The sequence below is a fragment of the Phalangium opilio genome, unplaced genomic scaffold (assembly GCF_054372755.1).
Source record: "Phalangium opilio isolate 3A_F unplaced genomic scaffold, DU_Popi_V2 ptg000246l_1, whole genome shotgun sequence".
NCBI lineage: Eukaryota > Metazoa > Arthropoda > Arachnida > Opiliones > Phalangiidae > Phalangium > Phalangium opilio.
The window spans coordinates 5,782,346-5,789,975 of record NW_028324225.1 but is presented as its reverse complement, the minus strand read 5'-3'; positions in this window follow the sequence as shown (position 1 = coordinate 5,789,975).

The window sequence follows — 7,630 nt, the reverse complement described above, 5'->3', positions numbered from 1 at the left end:
ATTGCAAAATGTTTTAAACGGCACTTTGAGGAAATATGTGGCTCCAAAAGGACAGAAATTGCTATGGAGGAGAGAAAAACTTTAAATGCAAATATGAGCGGGCACGAGTTACAACCGTTCCTAAAACTTCAATTGACCGAGGAAGACATCGAAGAAGGCATAAAAAAGCTGAAACCTAAAAAAGCCAGTGGTATCGACAATATTCCTGGCTTTGTTGTGAAAGCTTGCGCAGAATCTTTCATAACCCGCTTCGATATATATTTAACGTATCCCTCGAGCAACGAGTCTTTCCAAAACAATGGAAAACATCTGTGTCTGTCCCAATACACAAAAAGAGTCCGAAAGGAGAAGTGAATAACCATCGATCAATTACAATCATCTCCGTCTTTGCAAAAATCTTTGAGTCAATAATCCATAAATACGTTAGTGGCTGGTTTTTCACTACATTGGCACGGATTCTGTAAAGGAAGGTCTATTTACACAAACCTGATCGCATTTACCAACTACCTATTACCAAGAGTCAGAAATCAAAAGCAAGTAGATTGTATATACATGGATCTCAGTAAGGCCTTCGACCGTATGGACCATGATATATTACTCTTAAAACTATCATGGTACGGAATGGACGGATCAATGCTGAAATGGATTTCTGAATACTTAAAAGACCGGAAAAAGTTCCTCAAGATAAACGAAGTATTCACCAAAATCAGCTACGAAACGACAGTAGGAGTACCTCAAGGCTCCGCCCTAGGACCGCTGTTGTTCGTTATATTTATTAATGACTTACTCTGGAACAATAAAGACGATTGTCTGGCGTACGCCGATGATAGCAAGACTTTCAGCGACATAAGCACTCCAGAAGATTGTCAAAAGCTATACAACACATTTTAAACGTTCAACGACTGGGGAAAGACCAATAAACCTACGCTAAATGCCGATAAAACGTATGTAGTAACATTCACCAGGAAAACTAACTATATTCAGTACCCATACCAAATCGATGGGAAAATTCTGCAAAGAAGCTCAAATATGGTGGATTTAGGGGTCCTGATGGACTCCAAACTGCTATTTGGCCAAAAAATTCAAGCCATCCAATCTCGAAGTCTGAGAAGGTTATACGCTGTATTAAGAATAGCAAAAAACTTAAAATGCCCTAAAGTGTTCCTTCTTCTATACGTCGCCTTAGTTCGTGTTCGTTTGGAGTATGGGTCACTGGTATATGGCGGGAGCAGTGAATATAACATTATGAAATGAAATAGAAGTTTATTGTGCATAATAAAAGTTGGGTCACGACTCACGAGATTATACACATTCATTAAAAATACAGTTAGAAAATCAACATTGTGCATACCAGGTAAATAACATAGTGAATTCATCTAAATAGAAAATAGATTAAGGTTGTAAAAATCAGTAAGCATCCCGTAACTTGGTCCGAATTTGCTTTTTAACATCAGGTAATTTGTCAGAATAGAGATCAATAAGTGAAGAGAACAAATTGCATTTAGTTTGCATTCTAATGATAGGATTTATACTTTTGCGCGGAATATAAAACAATGTGGGATTTCGCAAGTTTTTTGGAACAGAGAAATGAATGGCACTTAACAGATTTGAGAGGGGAATGATCGTATGTAGCAATTTATATACAAATGTTATATCATTAATAGTTAGACAATCAACAATTTTAGTTAGGTCAAGAATGGACAAAAAGAAAGTGTAATTATAGGGGCTTTGGGCACAAAACACCTATGACAATACTCCATGAATTTGCGTTGCACACCCTCCATCTTATTAACTAGGTACTGGCTACAACCACTCCAGGCAACCCATCCGAAAAGCAATCGCGAACGAACAAGGCTTATATACAGTAGACCAAAGTGATGCAGTGATCGTAACTGTCTGCAGAGTTTGAGTGAAACCGCTAAGGTACGCCGACACCTGCTGACAGTCTTCGTCACGTGATTAAAGAATAGTAACTTAGCGTCAAAAATAACACCCAAGTCTTTAGTTTCAGTTGCAGTGCGAATGGGTGTGGAGTCTATAACATATGAATTCAGCAATGTCCGACAATTTCGCCTAGTAAATGTAACATGTATTGATTTCGAAGGGTTAACCGGAATATTATTATTCTGGCACCAAATAGACAGGGCGTTTATGTCCTCCTGCAATTGAACTCTATGACGGTCGGTTTCGATCACCTTACAAAGTTTGTTGTCATTGAAGAAGGTTGGAATGACGAATGCGGAATTGTAGGTCGTAGAGGTAAATATTGAAGAGCAAAGGCCCCAAGGAAGATCCCTGGGGAACCCCGCATTTTTATAAAATTAGAAAGAGTGCAAAGAAAATTCGTGGAGGTATACTGCAAAAATTTTAAAAATAATCATAAGTACAACTATCTGGAAGTCTTGCAAGATCTAAACCTAATGACAGTGAAAACCAGACTTAAATATATGGAAATCTTATTTCTCTATAATTTAGTCCATAAAAACATAGACAGTAGTGAGCTCTTGAGCAGTATAAATTTTAAAATACCTTGCAAACAAACGAGAAATGCATCACTTTTCTATGAACCGTTCCATAAATATCTGAACCCTATATACAGAATGCAAAATATTTTCAATAAAATGAAAGAATCAACGGATATTTTTGAAAATGTTAAGTCTCGTTTTGTTACCAATCTCAAGAAGGCGCTATTGTGAACATTAAGCCTTTACTTTCTTTTGCTCTCATTTATTTATTTATTTATTTACTTATTTAACTTATGTTAATTTTAATCTTATTTAAGAGGACGCTATTTAAGTCTACAACATTGAATTAAGTCTTTCCCCTTTCGTTGTATTTTATATTTTATCTTTTATATTTTATCTTATACCTTGCTCTAAATTTTAATTTTAACTTTAGTTTTTTTCTCAATTGTTGGTTCACTTGACGTTACATTATAAGTAGAGAGATATAACATATATTTATATAAAACAAATTTAAAACGTGTTTGACTATAAAAAGTACAATTTCCAATGTTGTTTTACACGTAGTAAACGCCAATTCAAATTCAAAAATTCAATATTTTAAGAAATATTATACTGCAGTTTATGATAACTTTATAATAAATGATCTAGCTTAATTATAAGCTTAAAATCAACCGATTGAGGAAGTAACTATAGTTTAATGAAAATTATTCTGTAATTTAATTAAGATAAGGTACTATAGTTCAAGTTTCAAATTAATCTAATGAGTAAGTATTACTATATAATGAATATAGTAATACTAATTTCAGTCACTAGAAGGCGCGAAAAAGTGTAAAGCGAACCGGGGTCATCTTGTTGGAAGAAAGTACACATGTTTTCTCATAACTCTGGGCTCCGTCTTGCTCTTTCTCGTACATGCTCGACCTGGACGGTTAGTAACTTAACCCCAGCAACATACTAGAAATTGTGTAAATTTCTTTAAAAAATATTTTAATGTCGGTATCTTTCCTATAATATACAGGGTGTATCTGAAATGGACGTAGGAGCGAAAGTATTTGGGTTCCTGGGGCCAATATAAGGCGAAACTTTGGTATGACATTTTGTCGTACGCCAAGCCATTTGGAAGTTGCTTGAACCTAACACTTGCTAGTTTGCATAAATCACAACATGTTGACTTTTTCTAAAACAGTAGGAATTAAGTTCAAGATAGGATGATTATTGCAAATTAGTGGTTTCCAGCTAAAACATAAAAAGCCTCATAGCCATAGAGTTTAGTCAATTTTTAAGGAGTAGAAAGTTGTACAGTCGGTGACTCATAAAGAACATCAATGTAAAACAACATGTTACGATTTAGTGTGTTGAAACAACTGACCGATACTAACGGTAAACTGACAACGATAAGTACCGCAAACTAATAAGGAACACCGACATTTTGCTTCATTCTTCAAACAATCGAAAGGTTGCAAAAGCGTTCATTTTGGTTTGTGTACAAGACTACATATCCGGCGACGTCTTGTTTCCATTAAATTAACAAATTATTTTTTACATGCTTTAAAAAACTTTGAACCTTTAAAAGAAGTACCTTTTTTACCGTTTTTATTGGCAATTTTCATTTCCTTATGGGTACATTACATTGCATCTAGCATTGCACGTAGGTCTCCTGTCGTTCTCAACGCTGGCAGATTGCTACCAGTTAGTAAACGTCATTAGTCTAAAGTTTTAAGTTGGTCTGAAAATTTACTAATTTTTAATCGTTTATTAATTTATTTGCGAAGTTTTTTCTTAGTTTTAAGTTAACCCTCCACTTTTGGTTTTTTCTCAAATCTTCTTTATTTTTATTTGCGGTTATCCGTTCGTTTCCGAGGTTAAGAACGAAAATTTCCTTTTAAAATTTTTCTCTGCTATTACTTTTGGTGGTACCTGTAACCATCTTAACACAAAAATCAAATTAAATTTACAATCAATCATTAAATTAACAACGAAATACCCCTTAAATTAACATTATAAATATATTACTAGCCCTTTAAACTTAAACCTATCCCTTTAAAAAACTGAAAAGAAATTCGTTCGTACAAAAGAAAAGGAACTAGCCCCTCAATGTTGACTAAGAACTTTCTAGAGCGATCCTATACCCCTATATCCATAGTGCAAAATGAAATACCTAGCAACGAAAACTCTTTCCAAGAACCCAGAGAAATGTCACGCTGATTTAGACCCCAAGCAACAAGACCTTGAGTCACTATCCTGGTACCTGGCCCGAGAAACTTCTAGAACATTTTTTTAAACCCTTAAACTGACCAATCCCCATTTGGTCCCTGATTTAAAAGTTTTGCCTATTCGTTGATAACATGAATCCGCCCGGCTACGTAATAAATATGGTCCACTATTCGCCAAACCAAAGTCAATCAACAAGCGTCATTGTCCCAGAAATCCTTGCGAGAAACTAGAAGTTATATATACGAAGTCCCTCCTGTCCCATCGTCAGTCGATACCTGAAATGTCTTAACGAGACCCTGTCGGCTCACCCCCAAGAAATCTCTAAACGGACGGAGATTATTTTTTAAATCGAAACCTTTATTTTTATTCGATGTTTTTATTTTTATTCATTTGATACCTTTATTTTTCGTCAATTTGAATACGTATTTTTTCGGAGAAACTCGGAAACATTTTTTTAAACCCCTAAGTTGAAGAAGAGAAGGAGCGCGAGTGCGCGAGATATTAAAAGAAAAAAGAAAATAATTAACCCTTAAATCGCGAGAAAAGAAAAAAGATCCTGAATTAAAACCCTTAAATCGAGAAGAAGAAAAAGAACCCTTAACCCTTAAGAAGAATATGGAAGAGGAGCTACTTGTCGTAAGAAATTAAAAACTTGAAACTATTTTGATAAACGGACTTGAAACTATGGTTAAAGAACTTAGATTATGGTTGATGGATTGATTCATTTTTTAAAATCTTAACTTTTTATTTTTTGAACATTATTGTTTTTATTGCAAAACTGCACGGTTTGAACCTAAAAAACCCCTAAAATTTAAATTTGAAACTTAAAGAGACATTCCATAGAGGATATTACTTTTGATTTTTTAGTTTAATTTTTATTTTGACCCTTAAAAAGTGTGTGAAAATTTATGAATAAGATTGAATATTATGTTGAACATTAAAAATTGGATCTGGGTGCACGGCAGTGCACCCGCCAAGTTGTCGTGCACTACCAACAATCCTTTACCCGAAACATTTCAGCCTCATTTTCACCCCCTCGTAACTCGGTACTGGGGAATAGTACACCACTCATATTTGCACCTCAAGGGCACAGTGTTAATCCTAGGAAGTCCTCCAACTTCCAGCTTTCTAACTCATTTGGTTTCTGTGATAATCCTATGTGAAAATGACACATTATGAGACTGACTGACTGACACATCATCAAAACCTCTAGGGCATTTCCGGTGGTGCTAGAATGATGAAATTTGGCATATTTGTTCCACTAAGCATACAAGCAAAGGGAAAAGTCCCAAAAGCGGGAGTTTTCCCCTTTTAGCCCCTGAAATGGGTGTTTAGAATTAGAGTCATCATCTATACCATGAATCTATATAACTATGAATATACAGCTGCGTTACGCTGTCTAACCTCTCGATAAGGTTTGGGCGGGGCTTAGCGAAAGGAGACATCAATCACGTGTCTGCTATTGTTAGGAGCGGGAGAAGGGAGGGGGAGTCCGGGGGTGTGTAAATTCGAAACGTCACTTCCTCTTGTCTCGTGATTGGCTATTAGAGCTACGCAAAACGCGTCAAAGCTAGGAGGGTAACACCCAAACCAAATCGACATGATAGAAGGGGCATATGATAGAGCTGTATATTCATAGTTATATAGATTCATGTCTATACCTGTAGCAGAGCTGTGCTAATTAATTAGTTAGCTAATTGAATTTCTAATTAATTAGCAAAATTTACTAATTGAAAATGGTAATTGTATTTTAATTACCTTAGTGTTAATTGAGAAGTAATTCTAATTAATTAGTATGAATCGGAAAGGTAATTATCTAATTAAAATTTAATTAGATTTAGGATTAACTAATTAGCTAATTGAATTTTCAATTAATCTTTTACGCCAATTTGTTGTAAAAAAATCGAGGAATTAACTCTTGATTCATCTATTTGAATATGAAAAAGCCTTATTATATCGATGAGGAAACCTTAGTGCTACTCTAAATTTTTCAGCTCCTCAAACATGAGAGAATACTAGTACTAGTAGAAAACTACGTAGTTCGCAACTGCCCCATTTCGAAATTTCGACTGTTTTACCTACTCGAATTAATAGCAGTGCGCATGTATTTACTACTCAGGGGTCCATTATAGGAACTGTGGGAAGAAAATGAAGAAATGAGACAAATTTTAACATGACGGAAGGCTCGAGGCTTGTCTCATTTTTCGAGAATAATTCATGGCTTCCGTACCCGTTTTTCAATGACATTAAAACATTAAACTTTGCATTACCAAAGTACTAAATCCATGGGCACTTTTAAACTTTTATGTTTACTTATGGTCTCTTTTTTACCTTAATTAGACAAGTAATTAATTAGAAATTAGTAATTCTAATTAATTAGTTTGATAAATAAATGCCTAATTTCTAATTGAATTGAATTAGTTTCTATGTCTAATTGCTAATTGGCTAATTAATTAGTTCATAAATATTTCCCTAATTGCTAATTCTAATTCAATTAGTTGTCAGCTAATTAGCACAGCTCTGACCTGTAGGGCATTTCTGGTGGTGCTATAATGATGAAATTTGGCATCCTTGTACCACTAAGCATACAAGCAAAGGGAAAAGTCCCAAAAGCGGGAGTTTTCCCCTTTTAGCCCCTGAAATGGGGGTTTAGAATTAGAGTCATCATCTAAACCTCTAGGGCACTTCCGGTGTTGCGGGAATGATAAAATTTGGCATACAAGTAGGACTTAGCATCCAAAGAAAGGAAAAGTCCCAAAAGCGGGAATTTTCCCCTGTTAGCCCCTGAAATGGGGGTTTAATAATTTAGATCCCCTCGTAATAGGACATTATAATTTAATTTTTTCGTCTTTTAATATTAATATTTTTTACTAATATGATTCTTTCGTATTGTAAAATTAATGTTTTTTACTTAATGTTTTAGTAAATACATTTTTTACTCATTTCCTTTT